The sequence below is a fragment of the Panthera uncia genome, chromosome X, assembly GCF_023721935.1.
Source record: "Panthera uncia isolate 11264 chromosome X, Puncia_PCG_1.0, whole genome shotgun sequence".
Taxonomy (NCBI): Eukaryota; Metazoa; Chordata; class Mammalia; order Carnivora; family Felidae; genus Panthera; species Panthera uncia.
In genome coordinates, this window is record NC_064817.1 from 86,822,504 (window position 1) to 86,847,164 (window position 24,661).

Sequence of the window (24,661 nt, forward strand, 5' to 3'; positions counted from 1 at the left end):
AAGCATGAAGGGGGCGGTTGCAGTGTTATTTATTTTTTTAAAATGGCTTTCAGCCGGGAAGCCTTTAGCCATGTTAGTCTTGCTCCCCCCATGGTTTTGCAGACTCAAATCCAGGCCAACTGTATGGCTGTCTGAGGTGTTGGAACAGAAGGAGGTCCATTCCTGTTGGTGACAACACTGTGGCCCTGTTCTGGGATGACCGAGGTATAAAGGTCAGTGCGGTTTTCACTGGGCCGTTTGCAAAATTATAATTGGGCAGGTCTGTGATTGGGTAGTTGAGGCCCCTAACCAGGGGCACCTTTGGATAAAGGGGCTTAACTGGTAATGGATGACTAATAGGCCAGGGCTTGAAGGGAGAGCCATGTAAGCCTTCGTCAGTGTCTGGATACAAATGTCATACCTCCCTCCTCCATGAAAGAGGCAAAATGGGAAGAGACCGGCATGTATGCTGGGTGGAAGCTGACAGCTGAGAATGTCAAGGCCAGAGGGACTTTGAGATGTCAAGGAGCAGACCCTCCAAGCCTCCAGGCAGGCAGATGGGCCTTGTGGGAGAGACCAAACAGAAAAAAAGAGGTTCACTTGTGATACAGATGCAGGCAAGGGGCCACAACACCCGAAGGGCGTTCTGACTAGCCGACCGTTACCACAGGTTGCAGATTTTCTGGTTGGAGGCAGAATGGGTGTACACAACAACCTGCTGAGGTCTTTGGGGAGAGGGGAGTAGATGCGGCAAGTGAGGAAAATGAGGAATAACTGGGGGGGATGGGGAGGTGCTGTCCCCATCAGAGACTCTGCTATTATGAGGTCAGAGACTTAAGCTACTATGAGGTCATAGAGGGTGGTCAAGGCTAAAAAAATCAGGTCTAGAAATCAGATGGAGCAGGTGGGAACAAAGCCATAGGGACATACAACAAGAAAGAAGCTGTGGTCTTACCAGGAACCTGAATGCCATGATTTCCCACTGATGAGATGGGAAAATTTGGACGGGTGCCTCAGCCCATACTTAGGGGGACAATTTCTTGATATTTAGGGAATTGGTAGCATTCCCAACTGTGTAATCGCCTTCAGGAGCTAGTAGCTTTGGTCATAGGAAGGAGAAGAAACTCTGTGAACGGTGGACTCAATAATGACTCTTTCCTCCTGGGTAAGGAGAAAGGGGGGGGGGGGGGGGGCAGGGAGCAGGGTCCCAAATGGGATTGGGGGAGATTTGAATTGGCCCGAGACACAGGTAGGTTGACTGTTTTTATATGGGGAGGGCCAGGGCCAGATCTGGGGTCCCTGCTGCAGGCATGGGGGTACCTGCCTGTGCTAAAAAAAAAAAAAAAAAAAAAAAAATGCCCTCCTTCCAGGGGCCCATGGGATGGTGAAAGCCACTGGCCTTGAAGGTAAGTGCAGTTGTTGAGGCATCTGGGGGGGGGCAGCTTAAGCTCCAGCTGCCCTGCTGGCCCCCGCCTTTCCACCCCGCCGCCTGAGGCTAGGAGGTTCCCTCTGCAGGGCCTGGGGTGGCCTAGCCTGCCAATTCGGCACTATGCGGCTTCTCCAGCAGGGGGCAGGAAAGGGCACGCAGCAGCTGGCAGGGCCAGAGCCCTCCATTTCTGGTGTGAAGCTGGAGCCTTCTGAGCAAGTAACAGCTATACACTTCAAATCTGATTTAGGGGTACCAGAGAACCAAAGGAACCCCCGGACCTGGCATTCTGTTTCCATTCCCTCCGGAAATGTGTCGCTTCCTGGTGCGCCCCACGCCTTTGGAAGACATTTGCACTTACAAACCCAGTGATTGCTCCAGTCACTCATATACACAGGCTAACCCAGAGTTTAATTAGAAATGTTGATCAGTGCAATGGATCCATGTCTGATTTGCACGTTCGCTCAATTATGTGCAGGTTGGGGCAATCTGTGTTGCACCCTGGGGACGTAACGAGGGGCAGAATGGCGTAGCTACAGCTTGGTGTGCGCGGGTGAGAAGCAAAATGGGGGAGGCGGACCTTGAACACTGGAAAGAGATGAACAGTTTAGTGGTGGAGAATGGAGATCATTCCCAAGGTGTGGTCACAGAAAGGCCTGGGCCTTTCCATTGAGATGGAATAGGACTGTCTTGGAGCCCACACAGTGGAGCGGGGGGCCAGGGTTTTGCCAATAGCTGGGAGGAGGCTGGATTTGGAGAAGGAGGTGTTTTTTTTTTTTTTTTTTTTAGAAACTAGAGGACCAGGATCCAGGATGGAATGAATAAACCTGAGGAGTCAGAGAAGTCAAGTGTTCTGGTCTGCTTCTGCCCCTCTTCTGAGCCTCACTCGCCTTGTCTTTCAAATGACAGCACTGGACTTGGTGGTTTCTGAGATGGTCGTGACATTTTAGGAAGTGGGTCCATTTGTTCTGGGTCATGAAGGCAGGTCCCCGATAGGACAACATCCCCCCCCCCCAAACCATTTATCCTTTCAAATCACACTTTTTGATATGCTCGCCAGTTTGGGGGAAAATTATACAAAACAAACCCCACAACCACTATACACATTTCATTTATTTTAGCAGTGTGGTTTTATTTTTATTTCATGTGAATGGGACACAGAGGGGAGAAGAGAAGTCCAAGTGGAGAATCTGCTAGGGACCCTGTAACCAAGGCCCTGAAAAGCTCTTTGGGGATCTTATGCAGATCTTCTTCAACTCCGTAACTCAGCCTCCAAACAGAAGGGCTTGGGATAAGAGGAAAGGAAGGCCTGCTTAGGATGTGTATCCTTTTCCTTCCTTCTCCCTCATGTCTCTCTGAGCCAGGTGGACTTTCTGGAATTCTGCATCCTCAAGAGACACTACCCCTAACCATCAACACAATCGCGCCCTCTAGTGACCTCAACAGGGACATGACTGGCAGAGTTCCCCATGCATCCCCTGGTCCAGCTTCCAGGCCAGTGCTGATCTCCTGTGCAGCTCTTAACTCCCTGTGGAGAAGGGCTCCAGTCCTTCCAAATGGCCTGGAGAAACTGAGGCAGTTGCAGCTTCTTGCAGGTCCTTCTGTATGGATGGGGCTGGAAATTGAGCAAGAGAGCCATCTCCCTAGTGCTTAGTTTCCTCCCTCTGGGCCTGAAAAGGGTTCCAGAACTCCTTCCCCGCCATCTTTAGTGCTGGGCCGGGCACCTGCCATGGGAGGGCCCTGTGCTAGAGAGAAGGGTTGGCGGTTAGCTACAGTTCCCCCCGCCCCGCACTCCCCCCAGCAAAGCGGCAGCCCTAGTCCCCAGACAGAGAGGCTGGCAGGAAACTGGAATGCAGCAAAGCTGGGGTGCTGGTAGGCACAAAGTGGGTACACTGACCCCTGGCCCATCCTCCGGTAGGAGGCTAAGCCACAGGTACAGACACAAAGCCATGTAAACATGCAACATGATACAGACACATAATACGGTATATGGTACATGTATGTATGTAATATGGTGTATGGTACATGATGTGGATCAGATGCGTGTCACACACAGCACGGAATAGATACAGTGCACACACAACACAGTGCAGCCCCACGGCACATACACTCTACAGTACCGACACCGTATACGTACCCATGATCTAAACGTGACTGCACGCACACCCAACATGATACAAACTGGACACACACAAAATGGCATAGATCCGACACGGCGCACACACGACAGGGTACAGGCACACAGGGCACCCAAATACAGTGAGTGCGGGAAGCGGCACAGATATACTTGAGCCGGCATGTACTCACACACAGGCCACATCCCTGCACTCCCCAACAAAATTCACCCTGCAGACAGGCCAGAGGAGTGTGGCCACCAGGTGGAGCGCTGTGTCCTGCCAGTCTCATCTGCACTGGCTCCAGCTGTGCAATTGGGGGATTCGAAGTAGGCCGCCCTGCAGTTCATCGGAGGCTAAAGCCAGGGGGAGGCAGGCCTGAGGACAGCTCTTGATCTTGCACAGAAGCCCAGAGGTGCTTGGTCGGTTTGGGCTGGTGCATCCACTGCCCCGCACCTGGCCCTCTGGCGCTGCTCCCCGCCCCCATGGGTGCTTGGTGCCGTCCCCGTGCTCAGGAGACTTTTTGTGGCCACACTTCTTGAGCCCTCTTCCAGTCCTGCCTCTTTCTGGGGCTTTGTCAGCCGGCACTCACCTCCCCTCACCCCACCCCCTTGCAGGCTGAACTCATGCAGCAAGGGATTTTGGGCACACCACTTCGCAGCCCAGTGGGTGCGATCTGGAAATGCTGCTGGGAGTGTGCGAGTGGGAAGCACTCAGGGAATGCCGGGGCCGCTGGGGGACAGACGGACAGACGTGCTCTGGAGTCTCGCCAGGAGCAAGTGGCAGACCTAGGGTATGGCTTCGTCTTCTTATTCACCAGGGGGAAGTGGGAATCATGGGGCTTTTCTTGGCTCCCTGAGGCTTCCGTTTTACGATCTCTACATATCCATCCATCCGTGTCTCTGGATTAGGACCTTGTGCGTTCGGTGTCTTCTAACAGAACGTGTGCTACCTGGGTCTGGCTTTGTTGGGATGTAACATATAGGTGCTGCTTTTCTGTGAGGACAGACACCGTGGAGGGAAGGAGGGGGCAGGGCGGGAAGGACTGCAGAGGGAATATTGGTCTCTTCTTGAGAGGCTCGAGTGATTGTGGGAAAAGGCAGAACAGAGAAGGGTTGGAGACCTTGTCTCCATGGTTGGATATGGAAACCTCTGTGGAAAAGATAGGGTAAACTGTCACCAAAAAAGAAAACCCCAGTATATAGTCACCCTAAGAAATCTGAGAAAGACCACAGAAGACCTCCCTGTTAGGATCAGAGGCTGAGGTCCTCAGCAGCTGTGAGATGGTAGCAGACTAGGGACCCTCCGAGTGCTTCCCACCCCCAAGGCAGTGAAGGAGGTCGCTGAGAAGGGAAGGACACAGAGGTGGAGACTTGGACTTGAGGCATGAAATAGGCCTCCGGAAACAGCAACGGAAGTGAAATCGACAGCATCAGTATTGCCGGGTCCTCAGGAAGCTCAGGTATCCGCAGAGCCAACCTGCATTTGCCGTCATCTTTCAGGTTTCTGTAGTACGCCGGACAATACCACCCCCTGCGAAAATGCAAATACTTCACATCCGTCCTGTTTGATCTATTCCTCCCGAGGACACACGTCCACGGTGACTAGGGCCGGTCTTTTCCATGAGCTAGCAAGCAGATCCAGAGTGGTGAAAGGACAGCAGGTCTCAACTTGAAGCTCGCACTTCAGTGCCCTTTCTGGACTCTGACACAACAGTGCCTTTTTTTCTTTTTTTTTTTTAATGCTTTCTCCCCTGTCTGATTCTCTGCCTTCTCAAGGGGTTTTCTGAAATCCATTGATGTGTGAGTGTGACGTTTGTGGGGGTTGGCTGAGGGACTCGTAGCAGGTGGAGAAAGAGGTTCCTGCACCCCCACGATGCTTCTCTTGGCAGGTTTCCCCAAGAAAGAGCAGCTGAGTCCTTGCATCTTGTGGCAACTGGTGTGCCCAGCACCCAGTCCGTCGGAGCTGAAGGCAGCCCGGCCCCTTCTCATGGGCAGCGCCCACCTGTGCTGAGGTCCTGCGGGAGTGGCGGTGAGAGGTGAGTAATGGACTCCAGGGCAGGGAGTTAGGGATCTCCAAGTCCAGGTAAATGCCACCTTTCCACCAGAGCTCCCAGTATGAAAGACCCTGACCCCACCTCAGAGCCAGGCCTCAGGGCACAGCCCCTCCTTCCTGGGGGATTGTGGCCCTTATGACTGCCCTTGGTTTCTTGGTTCGCCCATCTCTAATGTGGATAGGAATGACAGCCTTGACCTACATTGTAGGGTGAGGAGGAGAAATAACCTAGCAGTCATTGCCAAGTCCGTTGCAAATGCTCAAGCTCCACCGAAGAGCTTCAGCAGAACCACAGACACGCTTCCCATCAAGCTGCTGATTCCTTTCTTCCTGCTTTCCTGATGTCAGGGTGGCATTTAAGCCACATGCCACTAAGTGACCAATCAGCTCCTGTAATTTCTCCTCCACAACTTAGATTTTACCTTCCTGGTCAGAGTGTACCCCAACCCCATCTATCCCAGCTTCTGGGCCTGGCGGGCGTAAACTTTCCAGAACCTTCCCTCTGCCTTCCCAGCCAATCGGAACGCTTTCTCCCCCAGCTCTCCAACGACACTTGAGTCTGTAGTATGTAGTGTGGCCCTTGCTTCTCTACTGCCTTAAGTAATTCTTGCACGGTTTCTGGAGTATTCGTCTTGGCAGGTAGGTTAGACTACAAACTACGTGTGGGCACTAGATTTCACAGGCTTCTAGTCTCTCTCACAAGTGCGACTGACCATTCCCCTGTCAGACTTTTGACTGGCGCCCCACTCGCCCTCTCCACATCTTTCAGGCTCCTTGGCCTGCCTCTGATCATCTACCCCTTTTCCTGTTGGGCGGCCATTATGCCTCCCTCTGTCAGCTGTTCCATCTGGCCTTATGTTGCCATATGCTGCCGTCCAGCTACCTGTCCCTCTCTTTGTCTGGCCTTGTATCTGTCTCCTTGTCAGCTACCTAGCCGTCTCTCAACATGCCCAAGTCAAAAGCAACCAAACCAACGAAACTAGAAAGCCCCCAACAAGAAAAAGAAATGAAACAGAAAACCAATAGGGAAAATGCAGGGCCAGTCTCTTTCCCACTGAGCCTGCCTGCCCTGGGCCTACAGGACAAAGGCAAAGTGCAGCCCAGTGGCAGGTGTTTCTGTGATGCCTTCTCATGAGGGGGAAGCTCCAGAGTTTCGGCCGGGAAATGGAGGGTGTGAAATTACAGCCTTTTGCCGATACTGATGTATTCAGCTTTCTAGAGATGCCGCGGTAGGGGATCCTCTATAGACCTGGAGCGACAGAAGGTAACTAGAACTCACTAAAGTAAGAAGCAAGCCCCCAGGGTCTCTCCTGGGTGTTCTGTGACAGCTACAATAATAATTTGTATTTATCGTCTACTGTTGTGAGCCCTGTGCTAGGCATTTTATTTGCATGAGACCATTTGATCTCCCAGTAATTCTGCAAGGTAGGTATTTGTTTTCTAATAGTTACTCTTTTTGCTCCTGATTATAAAAGTGATACTAGCTCAAGGTAGGTACTAGAATCATTGTCCTACCCACGAGGAGGAGACAGAGGTTGAGAAGGGGCTACGTAACTTGCCTGTAACTGGATACGTGCTGTGGCTTTGGGAGGAAAGACACTTTCTCGAGAGTGTCTCAGCAACCCAAATGATGTTGGTACTCTTGAGTGCTCTGTCTTTCTCTGTCTCTCTCTCATATAAGCATACTGATGTACTCTTGGACATTCACACAGTCCTTATGCCTCCTTGACTCACACTGTTCACACTGGACATGTTCGTGGGGATGATCACTCCTACCCCCTCACCCTCACTCACAGTTGTATTTACAAACATACTACACACAGGTTCACTCCTGCTACCACACTCATTTATATACTCACATTCTCATGCTGACGCACTCCCACTTGCCCTACACCCCGGCCACACGTTCTCACGCACCCACACCTTTACGTTTTCTTACGTTCTTGCACGCTCACAGTCACACCTTCTCGCTCATGTCCACACAGGTGATAGAATCACGTTCAACCTTCCAGTTCCTCCACACTCACACACGGTCTACACACAGACCTACATTGACTGTCCCCTGCCCATTTCTCATACAGCCATATGTATCCAAGTTTTATGCACTCTAACGCATTCGCCCTGTCACTATTTCGTCCTCACAGTAATACACTTAGACAACTCACAGCTCCTCACAGGGACACACACACACACACGTATGCATGCTCATACCGTAAAGGTGGTCTCACCGTTTCTGCTTTTGTGCCTCCTTACAGTCTTACACTCAGGATTAGGTGCTTTTGGACTCCTCCTCGGCACCAGCCCAGCCTCCCCTTCTCTGACACATTCACGCAGAATCACACTTGCACGTGGAAACACGCTCCTTTTGACACACATTCACGCTCATTCTCTCACCTTCACACTGAGACCCGGTTGCCCACTTCAAACTCACAGGTATACAACCTCCAATGTGGACACCCCCACTCAGTTTTGGTAAACTCAGCCACTTTCGCCGACGCGTGTCGCCCTGCCCTCGCGTGCAAACATGGCCACACGCGTGCAGCCGCAAGGACGCACACCCCCATATGCCCACTCACATGCAGTACTCGTGCAAGCTGGTGTGAACACACGGTCACACTTACGGCCCACCCGTGCTGATATGCCGCCGTTTGCACGTTTTCACATATCGTCACATTCACGGCAATACGCTCAACATCCTACGCTCCCGCACGTCACCATCGGCACACAGGCACACACTCACTCCCCTACGCTCACATGTACACCCTTTCACCCTCTAACTGCCATTTCTGCATTACCCATATTCACAGCGGCACCGTCCCACTTGCCGCACACTCGCATTCTCACTCCCGTACTATCGTGCCGTCCCACCACCTACGTTGCTACACGCATTCGCACCAGTACGCAGATAGCGTCCTATGCAGTCATTGACCTGCGCTTACGCGGGCGCACACCAGGCCAGCCCACGTGGTTCATACTGCCGCTTGTCAGTGCCCATAAGTACGTTCATGCGCTCACACGCAGGCAGCTACGGACCCCACGAATGGCCGTGCAGAGTCACGCTCACTCACGCTCACATCCACTCTGCGACGTCGACCCTTAGGTTGACACACTTGCTCACGCTGGTCTGCGTGCCCGTGCAGTCACTGATGCTTAAATACGTCGATTCTAGCTCAGCGTACTCGCCTGAACTGCCACGTACTCTTCCTTGGACTCTCACACGGGCCAGTCGCCCCGACACCATACTCACCCTGACATTGACCTGCACTGCCTCACTGAGATGATCCGACTCATGCATGTCTGTGATTCACCTGTGCGTGTAGTGACCCCGCCCTCCCCCACACTCCCACCCATTCCCAAACTCTTATACGTGCCCCCACACTGATATGGCCACAGTCACACACTTTCTCACTGACACACGCACACTGTAACACACCCCCACTGCAGGTAGCTCGTGATCACGGTTGTCACTTTTTTTCCTACTTACCACTAATGTTCTCCTCTCCCCTGCTATGGAAGGTTTTTCAGCAACCTGTGGCCACAGGAAGAGTGTTGGTCTGAGCCAGGGTACCAGTGGGACTAGATCTTTCTAGAGCAGAAAGGAGTGGAATTGATATCTAGGGTTAAAAAGTAAAAGCTCAAACCCACAGATCAAATTTTATATCCTTTTGCCATAATTTTATTTTACAGAAATCCTCTCTAATAGAGAGGCTCAGCCAGTCTACCCAAACAGGGTGGGAGGTTACATGGCTTATTTTCTGGAAATTTATGGCTTAATGTGTGAACTCCTTTCTCTCCCAAGGGGAAGGGAGGGTAAAGAATGTGTTTCCTTATGCATGCCCAGTGGTTTCCTAGGCAAAAGTATGTGTCTGTGATTTTATATGCCTGTGATCTAGAAGTCCATGCTGATTACAGTAGGCACCTCTCATGTAGCCTAGGTCTGCTTTTACCCTGCCAACCCTGGGACATGGTATTCAAGCAAGAGAAAGGAAAGGTTAATGAGTTAGCTGGATGATAAAAGAAATTTCTGTTGAGCGTGCATGTGCATACATAGACCCCATTGGAATTTCAACAGCTGTTACTAACAAGTTAACAGAGGAAATTTCTCAGTAGGCGTGGATAAAGGCAAGCTGAAGAAACTTCCTTGCACTCCAGACAGACTGTAGATTTCCCTGCAAGAGGGTAAAAAGAAGCACAATTCCCAGGAGTGAACCAGTAGATGAGCTTGGTGCCAGAGTCCTGTGCCACCCCTAGTTCCCAACCAGAGATTTAGAAGCATGAGGCACCTTGTAGGACCCTCCTGAGTCCATGGCTTCCCCTGCTGAAATCTCTCCGGAGCAAAGTGTGTCCAAGCTGCCATTCAATATGGATTCTGGCACCATGGGGAAAGAAGCCTTCATTCTGGAATACCTCGTACTATCCTGTACACCTGAGATTAGATTGAGACTTTCTTGGGAAGCAGAGACCACATCATCTTACTTATTTTGGATTCCCAATGCCTGGCATGATGCCAGGCCCAGAGCAGCTACTTGTGAAACTTCATTAAGAAACTGAAAGAAGTAGGTGGACACCAACATGTCAGAACAGATCCAGTGCCCCTCTTCCTCAATCCCAGAATTCTCATGGCATTACCAGCTTAGACTGAGAATTTGCTATGGACCCTATATAGTGCTAGACCCAGAAGGAGATTCAGATGGAAGAAAGAAACGTACTCTGCCCTTGAGGTACTTGCATTCCAGTGGGAAAGATGAAGTCACCAGACAAGGGTATCACCAGGCCACAGTCTTCAAACATGGGATTGCAGGAATCTTTATCATGTAACCCAGTGGTCTTCAAGCTCCCAAGGCCTTGAGGGCCCAGGAGTGGTTGGGAACAGCAGCCAGGATTTAGGGAAGTCATTTCCCAAAGCAAACCTCCTCGTAGAGCTCTTGCTTAGCACAGAGATACGCTGTCTTTCCGGACGATTGTGTGTGACAGAGCCCTTTGTCACTGTGCCTAAGGTAGAGGAAGGAAAGTGAACTGTAGACCTTAACAGAAATTTTGTACTTAGTTAAAATTTAGCTGCCACCTCCTCCAAGAGATGGCTTTAGAGAAGTAGCCTGGCAAATTTACATTTGATCGTTTCTGTCGATAACGCTGAGTGTCCCCAGAAGAAATTTACATAATTTTACGGGACTGGGTGAATTTTAGGAAGGAAAAAAATGCACTTGCCTGAATTCACTTGAATGCACTGAGTAGTGCTCAGTGCGTAGACCCACCCCTTTGCATTGATGTATTTTATACTTTTAAAAACAGTTAATGACCCATTCATCCATTATGATGGAGGAATCGGGAGCCCCAGCTCTGAAGTCAGCAGACGAACATTTGGATCCCAGTTTGGCCACCTCCTAGCTGCAGAACCTTATTTGAGTCAATTACTTATCCCTCTTAAGCCTCAGTTTCCTCATCCGTAAAATGGGAGTGACACTAATAGCCTCTACCTCACTGAGTTGTTATGAGTGTGAAATGAGATAACATATGAAAATATTTAGCACAATGTCTGACCTACAGGAAGTACTCAACAAATGATTTTATTATCCTCACCACAGCCCTTTGAGGTAGGTGCCATCAAAAGGACAGAACCCTGAGAGAACAGAGACAGAGGATGGTTCTTTGCAGCCAAGGACCTGATTTTCGTGGGACTTGTTGCCTGCTTTCCTTCTAGTTCTGCTTAACCACAAGCTAGGAGTCAGTGCTCATCCCCATTTGAGAAGAGGAGTGACAAATAGAATTAATCTATAGAGAGTTGCCTCCATTCCTTTATCATTCCGGAACATGCGTACCTGGCCGCCACAGCAATGTCTCTGGCTCATGTCCATGTCCCCTTGAGCCCTACAACTCTCCCCTTGACAGCATGGAGTCCTCAGTGATGTCCCCTTCATTTCTGGTATAGAAACTTGAGAGAGAGGACTAGGAGAGACTCCTGATCCCGGTGGAGCTGGAAGCCTGCTCTCTAACTGCAGACATCACTCTGCCCTTGATTCTAACGCTGAAATGTCTGCTTTGTGGGTAGAGGGTCTGCCCATTTCCAGGCTTTGGTCCCAAACCCCACAGTGAAGACACAGTCCACTGTGAAGCCCTAGGAACATTCATGTCCACGCAAAGGCTGTGAGTAACTGAGAACATGTCATACCACGTGAAACCGTTGTGTGATCGAGGAAGCGTAAATTGGAGCGTGGGCTTTGGAGTCCCACAGACAGGGGATTGTAGGCTTACTTTTCCCCTCTACAACCTCAGCAGGTGACTGGAGGTCAGTTTCTTCTGCAAAGTGGAAATACGAATGCCTAATGTGGTTATGCAAGTTACGTGAACTTGTACAAGAATAACTCTTACCAGAGTGCCTGGGGCAGAAGATCTCAATGATTGCTGGCGATTTGGTTTATGGCTCGTGAGGTCTGTGGTAGTAACTGTAAACTTCTTCTGTTGGTAGACTATCTTGAGTCGCTTCCACACATTTCCCACATGTGAGTTATTTGACTCTCACAATGTCTTAGTGGAGGTAGTCCCCTCTTGTACATGAGGAGATAGGTTCAGAGGGGCCAAGGGATGTATCCAAGGTCATGAAGCTCGTTAGCAGCAGTACTAGGCTGAGATGGTACCAGTCCACACTGACCATTTGCATCTTTGCTTGGCAAAGCCTCTGGGGGCTACAGTCAGCAAATTAGAGCTGTTCGAACTGAGCTTAATCCTTATGGGGGAAAAATGTGAACACTAGTTACGCTTTTTCTGCTATCACATTGTATTTCTTTGCATCCTGTACAACGTCCAACATGGTTGCAAGAGTGCAACAAATGTGACCTCATAAGAGCACCCTTTGCAGAAAGGCTGAGTGATGTGTGGCCACAGTGACACTACTGACCACCAAAAGGAAAATCTTTCTCCAGGCACGCCATGTGGTTTTGTTCATTCTGCTCAAGTAACACCAGATATTCAGCGTCTGGGATTTCTTTTTTTTTTTTTTTAATAGTTTTTTAATGTTTACTTATTATTCCTGAGAGATTGAGACAGTGAGAGAATGCAAGCGGGGGAAGGGCAGAGAGGGGGGAGACAGATAATCCCAAACAGGCTCTGCACTGTCAGCGCAGAGCCCAACGTGGGGCTCGAACTCAGGAGACTGAGATCGTGACCTGAGCCGACACCAAGAGTCAGACAGTTAACTGACTGAGCCACCCAGGTGCCCCCAGAGTCTGGGATTTCTTAAAACCTTCTGAAGCACATCCACAGACCTCGGGTGCCACTTGGCTGTTTCTCTTGACGTGAAAATTTACGTGGTTTATAGCTGTCAAAGTTGAGATGCGTAGATATTTGTGTTGCTTCCCACTAGATATTCCTAGTTTAATTTTTGCTGAGACATACAACGTGTCAATGTGGTTTTTCTTTGTGTGTTGACTTTTGCAAAAGTTACACATTGACATCAACCTTAGTAAACTCTAGGGAGAATGTGGGAGGACCCAAAGTGGAGGGCTTTTGACCTTTGTGTAGGATTGATTGGTTGATTGATTGCCTCATAGCCATACTCAAAGTGAAGTACTCTTATCTTGGCTTCTGGGATGTCTTATACCCAGTTTTCCATTTCTTTAACCACATTCCTCAGGGATCTCTGGTTCCTTTTCCTCTTGGAGCCCCTAAATGTTGGTGTTCCCCAGAAGCCTTTTCTTCCCTCTCATTCTGTACTCTTCCTGGGCACTTGTACCTGCTCCCATGCCGATGGTCTTTAAATTAATATCTGCAGCCCCACATGTCCAGCTCTCCGCTGAACCATTTCATGGGGCCAGATGAACATGGTAGAACAGCTGTCGTGTTTGTATTTATCGTCTTTCATCTTGGCATCTCTGTTGAGAGGGCCAGATAGCTAGAGAGATTTTTTCCACCACCTATGAATGGATGTTCCCTCCGGCTTTTTATTACTTGCTATGTGATTTATAGCTCTCAAAGTTGAGATGGGTAGATATTTGTGTTGCTTCCCACTAGATAGTCCTAGTTTAATTTTTGCTGAGACATACAACGTGTCACTGTGTTCTCTTTTTTTTGTATGTTGACTTTTGCAAAAGTTACACATTCGAGATCCATCTGTAGATACTTATTGGTTTTTGTAGAATTTTTATGTTTGTTTGTAAAGTTTATATAAGAATTGAAATGTATTTTCTCTGAAACTCACAAATAGTGTCATATTGGCCAAAAACAGAACAATTTGTCCTTATTATTCTTGTGGGAATATGATTAATACTGGTGCTTTCATGGCTGCTAATATGAAGGGCTCCCAACATAATTGTATTTGTTATCAGTCTGCCAGCTTGGCTAGTATTTTTTCCACCATTCTAAGCTAATTGTTTAGTCTTATTTTATTTATTTATTTATTTATTTATTTATTCATTCATTCATTCATTCATTTTCAGAGAGAGAGAGAAAGAGTGTGAGTAGGGGAGGGGCAGAAAGATGGAGAGAGAATCCCAAGCAGGCTCCACGCTGTCAGTGCAGAGCCCGACGTGGGGCTCGATCTCACAAACCATAGGATCGTGACCTGAGCCAAAACCAAGAGTTGAACACTTAGCCGACTGAACCACCCAGGCACCCCAACTCTTGTTTAAAAAGACCCCCAAAAAACAAATGAACAAAAGCCAGACAAAACAGAAAGTGACACACAGTTCTAGTTGGAATCCAAAACAAAAGCTAAAAAGGTTAAACTGGGGACCTAATATACAGCATGGTGACTACAGTTAATAATACTAGATTGTGAAATCTAAGAGAGTAGATGTTGTGTGTTCTCACCACACCAAAAAAAGTAACTGTGTAAGGTGGTGGATATATCAGTTAACCATTGATAACCATTTCACAGTGTATACATACATCACACAGTATACCTTGGCAGTTTTTATTTGTCAATTATACCTCTGTAAACCTGGAAAAACCCCTAAAGACTGAAAAAAAGAATTTTATCTCCCACATCCTTTGGGGCCTTTTGGGATAGAAATGTATTTCCATTCAGGGTCCTGAGACCAGTTAATCCCACCGGGCCTAACATCCCTGCCATCTTGGGTCAAAAACAGAGGCCCCTCTTGAAACGTCTCTTCTCCTGTCTCCTGTCTTGCTAATCCCATGTTGCCTGTGCTTCCTTCTCCCCCAGCTCACCTTCTCAGTGTTGTCTCTTCCAGAGAAGAGATTATTTCCATGTTGCTACCTGGAACATCCCACCCCATGGGGAAAAATTCCCCCGAGTCTTCAACCTTAGACATCTTGCTACCCTGTCACCCAAGTAATAATTCCGAAATTCACAGCTAACCGTGCCCCCACCACCGCCACTTGAAACCTCTTTATCTTAACAGGAAGAGTCCAAACCCCAGAAAAAGGCATACAAAACCCTTCTTCGTTTCATCTCTACTGATCTTATTTTTTCCCGTCCCTCTTCTTTACTATGGTCAGGCCAAGTGACCTGTAGTTCCTCTGGGGCCTAACACATAATGTTCCTTGTGCCTGAGACACATCCTCCCTAATTCAGCTCAAGTGTATGTCCTCCACGAAGCCCCCTTCATGGTTTTGAGAGTCCCTTACTCTGTCCTTCAGTAGCAACCTGTTGTCATCCTTGCACTGAGCTGTCATGATCAACACCCATGACACTTTAAGTCTCTTCAAGGGCAAGGAGTGTGCCTTGTTCATGTCTTGCCCTGGAGTCTGGTGAACTCCTACTCATCCTGCAGTACCCAGCTTGAGTGCTAGATCCTCTGACTTCTGGGCAGTATGAGTTACCCTTCCTCCACTGTACTTCCAAAGCATCCTCTGCCTACTTGGGCACAGACTATACAGACACTTTGGAAATGCTGAAAGAATGAATTTACTTATGAAGATTGAGTGATTTCCTCAAGGTCACAGAGTGATCCAGAAGTAGATCTGGAACGGCTCTTCTTTTCATTGGAGATAATTCTTTTAGGTTTATAAAAGACCTAACTAAGACCTGGAATTAAAGGTGCATAACAGGGTACAACTTAGTTGTTTTTTTCTTTTTTTTAATGTTTATTTATTCTTGTGAGAGAGAGAGAGAGCACAGGCGGGGAGGGGCAGAGAGAGAGAGACACAGAGGGTGCAACTTAGTTCTTAAATGAACTATGAAAGGAAGGGTTTTTTTTTTTCTCCAAGTATTATCTTCCTAATACATTCCCCAAAAGAGGTCTGCTCTGTTCACATATGGTTCCAGTTCTAGAATTTGCTGTGTATCAGAACATACGTATCTCTTCTTCTGTAGTTCACTAGGAGCCAGTGGCCTGGCTTCTTTAAAGCGTCATACATGTTACTTTCTTTCAGAGGTTTGAGATCTGTTCTCTCTCTTTTACACAGTACGAGCATCACTTAGTTCAGAAATAGGGGCTTAAAACTAAGAAAGCTATTCTAGCATGATTGGAGTATTTGTTGGTTGGAATATGCTGTTGAATAATGGCCTACACCAACCTAATGCTTTTCACTTTTCACATCCTGGTGAACTCCTCCTCATCCTTCAATACCCCACTCAAGTGCTGTATCCTCTGACCCCTCTGGGGACATGTTATCCTTCCTTCTCTGTCCCTCCAAAACCTCCTATGCCTAGGGTCTCATTGCATTGTATTTCCTATTATGCATGTCTGTTGTCCTGAGCTCTTTGAAGACAGGGACTGGTCTTTATCTCTCTCCATACACCCTCTGTACCTGACACAGCGCCTGGTACATGTGAATGTTGGTGGCATGGAGATGAAAGGCAAGGCAGTGATGTTCTTTGGAACAATTTCAAACACTTCCCTTATGCATGGAAGTATGATTATTGGCACTGATTTCTCATCTAGTAAGACAGTAGTCAGTTAAAGAGTTTTGCCCTCTTGTGAACGATCATGGTCCCTCCTTTTTTTTTTTTTACCACTCTACATTTGGCAATACACATGCAAAATAGTTGTTTTTGTAGTTGTATTTTTGTCTGTATATTTCATGTATGTTTTACATATATAATATGCATCCAGAGAGGAAGCTCACCACTCAAGCCTATAATCTCACTCGGGACCAGGCGTTTAACTATCTCTTACCTTCCACTGCGTGCCATGGTGCCTGGCACATAAGCTTAAATCATTATTTGTTGTTTGAATACATGGGTGCATGCATAGGTGGGTTACTTAAGAGGTGCATTCTCTTTTTTTAAATTTTTTAATGTTTATTTTTAAGTGAGAGAGAGAGAGACAGAGCATGAACAGGGGAGGGGCAGAGAGAGAGGGAGACACAGAATCCGAATCAGGCTCCAGGCTCCCGGCTCCCAGCTGTCAGCACAGAGCCTGACACAGGGCTTGAACTCACAAACCATGAGATCATGACCTGAGCTGAAGTCAGATACTTAACTGACTGAGCCACCCAGGCGCCCCGGAGGCATATTCTTGGAGTTACTATCTAATCTGACCTCTCCAAGGGTAGTAGGTTTCTGTTTTGGTCTCAGCATTCTTTGAAACAAAAGTCGACCAGAAACTAACAAGGAGACTGCACGTAATTCGTTTCTTTTCCTATAAGAAGCAATGTTCGGCTGGCATAAGATCTTTTCTTGTCCTCTCTTTATGCAGCTGTATAGCCTGTAGACCCTTATCATTAAGCTGGGCAGAAGAGTATAGGGCATGCCGAGACAAACCACTGAAGGCCAAAACCAGCTGGCGATTGGCGGACATGACTGTGGGTGCAGGCAAGGGTATTAGGCTCAGTCTTAAAGGAGAAAGAGCACTCTGAGACAAACATTGTGTGACGCAGACTTATAATGCGTAATTATATAATTTATTATGAACTCGAGCCTTCCAGTCCTTTTTCCCACCCAAGTTTTTGTCAGAACGTGTGCTAGGCCACAGTCCAGGCTCACAGGAGTAATCTAGGAGCTACTGCCTGATTCCCCTTCTGGTCTGCTGACTCCAGCTCCTTGTGCCAAGCTCTGCTTCGGCTTTATCTGCAGCTTTCCTACCAGGCTGCCCTACCTTCCTTTGAGGTGAGGGCTGGGCCCCGTCGTCTCAACCCTGGGGCTTCCCAGGGCCACAGAAAGTCTTCTACACAGGACAGTCCTCTTCTTCTGTGTGTGTGAGCACCGAGGAAGCAGAGCCGAACATATGCTGGAGTAGGCATCAGTTCCGGCACGAACCAGTGGTGAGCCGTATCTTCTATAAGCGGACAGTGGCAGCTACGGCCAGGTAGTAGAGTCATGGGCAGCAAGGAGGACAGACTGCTTGGTAGATCCAACAACTTGTAAGCGATGAGCCTGCGTAAGTGGGGAAAACCAGCGTTTTCAGTGGTGAGGTCTTCCTTTAGATCAGGAATTTCTTAGGGTGGATTACGATCTTTTCCCCAGACCTGTGGCCAGTTTTGTGAAGACCAAAACATGGTCTTTGGTGGAGGTAGGAGATGGAGAATTCCTACAAAGAAGGCTACGGCCAACTGAATGTTAATCTACCATTTGTGCAGTGGGATAGATGGAAAATAGGCCATACGGCATCCAATTCTTCCTCCGATATTTGAGGAAAGCCCCCCCCCCCTTTTTTTAATAGGTAGTATTTCTGCTTCTTTAACCATGGGCCCCAAGTAAGACGCTGAGATGCACATTCTGCTTTCTTAAAATGTGGACACATAAACTGAGGTCAAGGGGCAAAAGCTTGAAAAAGAGTGGCAGCGTTTTATGCCCGGCCAAGTTCTTTGACCTCCAGTTCTGACAGGATGCCATTCGCTCATTCATTCGTTCATTTTGGCAAAATACAAACTTTGCCAACTGGATCTAAATTCCTGCTTTAGAGATGATACCAAGGTCTCAACTGAACCCAAGTGTCTCTCCTCTTCAAATACACAATGGTCTCCTTCTTGCAGAAAACCGGTTTGGGGGACAGAGCAGTTGAGAGCAGTGTAAAGACCTACAATGATGAGCCATGGTACACAGGTTGGAAAACAGCATCCAGGCATCTGTTTGGTATACAGAAAGCCTTAGCGCATTTGGGAATTGAATTTTTAGGCCCGAATTTGAGGAAATTTGTGGCTTTTTCACTGGAGTGGATCAGGGGAAAGGTATAATTATCACCCATGCATAGTAACAGAGAACAGCTACAACCCCAGAGACTCAAGACATTGGTTTACCATATCCTGCTCGCTGGGGCTGTCCGCTTGCATCTAATTTTTTCCATCCGAATGCTTCCAAGGATACTAAGTTCTGTTTTGAGAATTAGGAAATGTTTTATTACTAGGTTTTGCTTCTCTTTTCCTTTTCCCACACATTACTTTGAGGCATCTTTCAAGATACTCAGTTTTGGGTTTTTTTATGCTTAAAAAATTTTCTCCTCCGTTCCTTCCCCATCTTATTCTCTCTTCCTTCCCCATCTTATTCTCTCTTCTTAGAAGCATCAGTGTTGGAAATGAAAAGCTGAAACCTGTAATAATGTATCAGTTTGCAAATATAAATACACATCAGATGATCATTAGCATTTTCTTGGCATTAGCTCATGCAGCATACACAATGAATATTAATGTATGGTGCTGCATACATTTAGAAACTTAAGAAAGCCACTCGAAAAAGGACTATTTGTGCCACATGACATATGCAGTGTATGAGGTCTGGATGCTGGGATCTATGTATCCACTTTCTTGTTGGCAACCTATCTTTGAAATTTGCAACTATAATATGCTGGCTTTATTGAATGTAATTAATGTCAAGTTCCTGCTGAAAACAATGGAAGTTGCTCATTAAAGATGTTAGCAGAGAACAGGACCACAGCAGAACTGACCTCATTTGCTTGTGTGTATGAGAGAGAACACAAATGTATCCTGTGTGACTGTGCCTGTATGTATGTCAGTAGCGAGCTATCTCTTGCAGGATCTAAGATTGAAACTAGGCGGCTGTAAAAAGAGCCAGTGCCTCCCTTGCTTGTCCGGCTGCTTCTGCAAATCTGCCTAACAAGTAGCTCAGTTCCTCCTGATCAAACGATCTGAGAAATGGCTTCCCTCCATTACACACTGTAATGGTATCTCCCAGGCGAGGCTCTCTGAAACAGCACACCCCTGTCTCTGATAGCAGAGTTCCCTTGGTGAGTGCCCCAGAACAGACGAGCTCCAAAACAAAGCCGTCTAAGAATTGGTACCACTGGCCAACGAAACCTGTTGGAGTTCTGTCAGAAATCACCTAGCCTTGGGTCTTTGGATGAGAAAAGCAGGTGAAATCAGTAAGTACCGGCCTCAAGTGTGTTGACCTGAAAAAGCTAGAACTGCCCTATGAATATTTGGAGAAGGCAGAAGTGTTTATATGAAGAGCGTGCGTGTCGGGGGGGTCGTTTACTTGGCCACACGTTGTATCGGTGTGATGGAAGGGGAATTGAGAAGAGTTTGAGATTCTCGTCTGCATTCTTTCACTTTGTGACCCTGGGTAAGTTGACCTATGCTCTCTGTAAATCCCTCTTGTCGACAATGGGGATGGTACACCCTTCTTCACCATGCTAGTGTTCAGCTCAAATAAGAGTGGAAGCTCTTTGGGCATGACCGATCGGTAGAGTGAAAAAAAGAGGTGTTGATAATCAGATGGCAGCTGACTTCTACACGGTGCCCAATTGCTTGGCAGTTAGGCTGGTGCCGGCTCTTCCAACCATGGCTTCTTGGCTCAGACCTGCTTTGAGTGGGCATACAGGCTTTTGCAACATTATGAAAAACTTACTCAGAGCTGCAATAAATGCTTAGAATGTATAGAGTTCTGTTTATTACATGACGTGCATATTTAACTCCAGCTGGGAACACGGCCCCGTACTAGGTAGGCGGTGTGAAAGCATAGAGTTATGACTGAGGGGTCCTTACCCTCAAGGAGCTTATGATCTAGTGGGGGGAATGACATGTATAATAACTATGTGCAATTTGAGACAAGATGATGGATATGCTAAGTTGGGCCCATCCGGCTGCCTGTAGTTAGTGGTTGGGTTGTCCCTCCTCCGCCTAGCTTAGGAATGCAAGGAGTATGGGTTTGGAGCTGCTGGGAGATTCCGATCTGGCTCATTCTCCCTGTAAAATGAGATGAATGTCCTTTCCCTTCTCTTTCGGCATCCTAGCATATCATGGGAATTAATCTCTGAAAAGTCGCTAGACATCTTCAGATGCAGGTGGCTGTAGAAATGCAAAGCAATGTATAGTATGTCTTTCAAATTATATGATACGTTGTCCCCTTTATGACAGACTAGGTGATTTTTCTTTGTGTGTGTGTGTGTGTGTGTGTGTGTGTGTGTGTGTGTGATTAAAAACAGTCCACCACATCCCATGTTATCAGTCATAAGCTGGTTGGTTCAGTTGCTAATAATGTGTCCAAGATGAGTGGGTTTAGTATCTGTGTAGGCTGGTTAGCAAAGCATAATTTGTTTTCCAGTCATAGTCCATACCTGGAGTCTCAGCTAGCTATCTTGAAAATGTGTGCTTTTTATTCACAAGGGAGCCAAGGAAGGAGCCAGCAGGTAACTCTCGAACCCTTTTTCCCCACCACCAAAGGATAATTCAGCATATACATCATTCTTCTGGTAGGAAAAGAAGCAACCTCCTCCTTGAATACAAAGAACAGCCCAGCATCAATATCACTAAGGAGACATTGGCTGATGTTAAACCTATATTTATGAACTACCTTCAAGTCTGGAATCTGCCACTAAAAAACTCGGTATTTCTTGCCCTATAGATCTAGTTTTTGTTAGTTAAGAATTCCCAAATTCCAGGGGCGCCTGGGTGGCTCCGTCGGTTTAAGCGTCCGACTTTGGCTCAGGTTGTGATCTCGCAGTTCGTGGGTTCGAGCCCCGTGTCGGGCTCTGTGCTGCCAGCTCGGAGCCTGAGCCTGCTTCCGATTCTGTGTCTCCCTGTCTCTCTGCCCCTCCATGCTCATGCTCTGTCTCTCTCGGTCTCTCAAAAATGGATAAATGTAAAAAAAAATTTTAAAAAGAGTTCCTGAACTCTGGAAATCTGAAATACTCTCTTGTTTTGTTACATGTGTTAACACAGAGTTCTTTGACTTGTTTACTATATTTTTGAGATCCTAAAATCCATCTCCTTTTGTCTGTGCTCTTGTCAGTCTGGCTGTCATCTGATCAACTCGAGATGTCTTGCAACCCTATTCTTCAGAAACGTTAGGGAGTTCCCCCTGGAAATTTCCCCTAGGCTATGTCTCATTTCTGTGTTAGATCCTCTAGTTTGATACGAAGAGGGTATTAAGCAATATTGGTGTGCTCACCGATCTGTAGTCATAACTCTGTGTGGCTGGTGGTTTGGGAACTTTACCTCTGGGATTTTTAGATCATGGCTGTGCATCTGCTGGCCTGGGCTTTTGTTTTTGAAAGGAGGCCAGTATTAATGTGTTTCTCATTGGGGAAATATGCAAATAAACAGTTATTTAGATTTTGAAAGCAGACAAAATGATACAGACATGGGGGTTGTCTCTGATGGCACCAGATCTGATGAAAACATTTATTTCTGTTGCTTGTGACTTAACAGATGGCCTTGAAAACTGTAGGGTCAGTGCTTCTGGATTCTCACCCTTCGCACACCTGGGTAGAGCACCCATGACAAATGGGCACAATGGGCGTTTTTGGTTGTATTTAATTCAACACCTATGCCATAGCATGAATCTTGGCCCCCTTAGCTAGAGAATAATTGATCATCTGTCTTTCCTGTTGACTCCCAGAACCTGCAAGTTGGTGGCTTTCTCTTTTAATCTACTGAGCATTCTCTGGGTGTCTAGTGTGGCCCTGCACAGATTAAGAGAATGCATTTTTGAGGAATGAGAAATTAATGGCAGTTGTTTATAATGCCTAATCATTTCATCTAAAGTTGCCATGGATCTTGATTAAAATGCTTTCCACCAAATCTCTGTTAAAACACAAGTCACTGAAAGGCTGTACAGTGTGTGTGTGTGTGTGTGTGTGTGTGTGTGTGTGTGTGTATTTGAGTATGTGCCTGTGAGCACATGCCTGCCCGTGCAGGCCTGCCCTCACACTTGGGGGTGGAGTATGGTAGAGTGTGGAGTGGAGAGAGAAAAAAAGATAAGGAGGCAGGGAAAGAGAGAAGTAATCATTCCTAGTACTCTGGAAAAGGGGTGTCCAGGCTCCTTGGTTATCATGAAACAAGAGGCTTATTTCTTATTGCTGATGAATTTCAATAACAATTACAGAATGTTGGTAAGCCACATTAAGTCCCAAGGGCTGGATCAAAAATATACACCATCTGCAGGAGCCACTTGAATTCTCACTGAAAAACCTAATAGCCAAACATGAAATCAATTTGTGAGCAGATATAAACTGTGGCTGGTTGTCCATTAAAGTTTGCTTTCTCTCCACGATGCTAAGGGCCAAGCTCTAAAAGTGAAATGAATGGCCTGTGGCTAGATCCAGTGTGCCACTCACTTGCAAGTTTCTGTTGTGTTGCAGAAGTGAACGACAACAGTTAAACTTTAAAGATAAACAGTGTTTTGATTGGGTTCCTGGGGAATAATGGTGCTTTTGTACAATTCTTGAAATAGAGCCTATAGCCGCCCTGAACAAAATAGTCTCTTTCAAGATCTTGGAAATAATGACATCATAGGCAGATTGAACCAGCAATCCATTAATAGTATCCTTTGTAGAAAGCTGTCTCAGGGGAGGGACCTGGTTTAGTAAATTGGTACTGTTTACAAACATAACATAATAGAATCCCCCATTCTTCTACGTCTGCGGAATAATCGGAGACACTTCCCACTTGGGAAACAAACATATTAACATCAAAGCTTCCTCACGGGTCCATACCCTTTCTCCATGGGTCTTCTAAAAGCATGCTTCGAAGCACTTGGTTTGAAGGCAAGTTAAAGATAACAAGAGCCTCCTCACTATTCTTTTGTCACCATCTCAGAATTCTGTGGAATAATTAGAAGATGAAGATTGGTTTGCATTGGAAAGGGTAATAAAGAACTGAAATAATATCAGGACAATTCAAGCAATACCAAATCTGAAATGCCTAAGTAAAACCAAGAGATTATTGGCTTCGTGCTCCACGTTTCTAGTGTGGAACTAGACACAGATCCTTCCACTTCTTTTCCATCTGTGTGAAAGGTGTATTCTGGTTCCTCTTGCAGTCTCCAGATGAGCTGAATAGCGTTAAAACAATCCCAGATTGCTGCGCAGCAGAAAGGTGTCCCATATATGCTGGGTCCTTCACATGATGCCTGTGTTATGGATCACAGCAAGTATGTGGTGGTGAAATTTTGGCCAGGGATATCTGGTGTATTCTAGGGGAGCATCGTTGGAGTTTTCTATCCCAAGTACCCCTTCTTTCCCCAGCCTGAAATATACCTGGTCAAATAAGGTCAGAGTAATCAGGCAGCTTGAAAAGAAGCAGGGCACCTACCTTTTGAGTCTCTAGCCAGAGAGTAATTAGTAACAAAAAAACACCACTCCGTTAGCCACACCTAAATATCAAGAACAAAGGAGCCTAGTATTTTTTTGAATTACGTAGGTGTACTAGAACCCTGATGGGCCCAGACTCTTACTTGCCCTATTATATAAGGTCAGCTTTGTATATCAAATTAAAGAAGCCATGCCTGTTTGTCTAACTTCCATCATCTTAAATTATGTAATATGTCATCAGAAAATATATATCACCCAGCTCTCTCTCTCTCTCTCTCTCTCTCGCTCTCTCTCTCTCTCTCTGTGAGACACATTTTTCAGAAACCTATCTTCTAGGTATTTCTATTTAAATCCTCAGGGTTTTTTTGTTTTTGTTTTTTGCAGTGGCTTTCAATTTTTTTTTTTTTTTTACCAAGCTATCTTTTGTATATCTGAGCTTTATGTAATAATCACCCCATCCATATCCAGGCATTATGTTGAAGCCCAAAAAAGTAAAACAGAAAAAAAAAACCCACAGAAAACAGTGCCTTCTCCTGGTGGCAAATTCTTCTCAGTGACTAAATTAAAACTATGGACCTGTCCGGTACAGAATAATGCCACTGGTGAAGTCAGTCTTAAACTCACTTTTCTTCTGGAGAAACAGTGAATTTAGAAGGGCCAAATTAAAAACAATTTTTTAATGTTCATTTTTGAGAGAG

General features: G+C 46.8%; 1 protein-coding gene across 5 annotated transcripts in view; it reads left to right on the top strand.

Moving 5' to 3' along the window:
* PAK3 (p21 (RAC1) activated kinase 3) overlaps nt 1-24,661 on the top strand; it is a 118,352-nt gene that overhangs the window by 1,239 nt on the left and 92,452 nt on the right. For 3 of the 5 annotated variants that reach the window (XM_049644192.1, XM_049644197.1, XM_049644196.1), the window contains one exon: nt 103-1,144. The gene's annotated coding sequence lies outside the window, so the exon portion shown is untranslated. Of the gene's footprint in view, nt 1-102; nt 1,145-4,135; nt 5,558-24,661 lie in introns of those variants that run through there. The other 2 variants (XM_049644194.1, XM_049644193.1) reach the window with 2 other exon arrangements.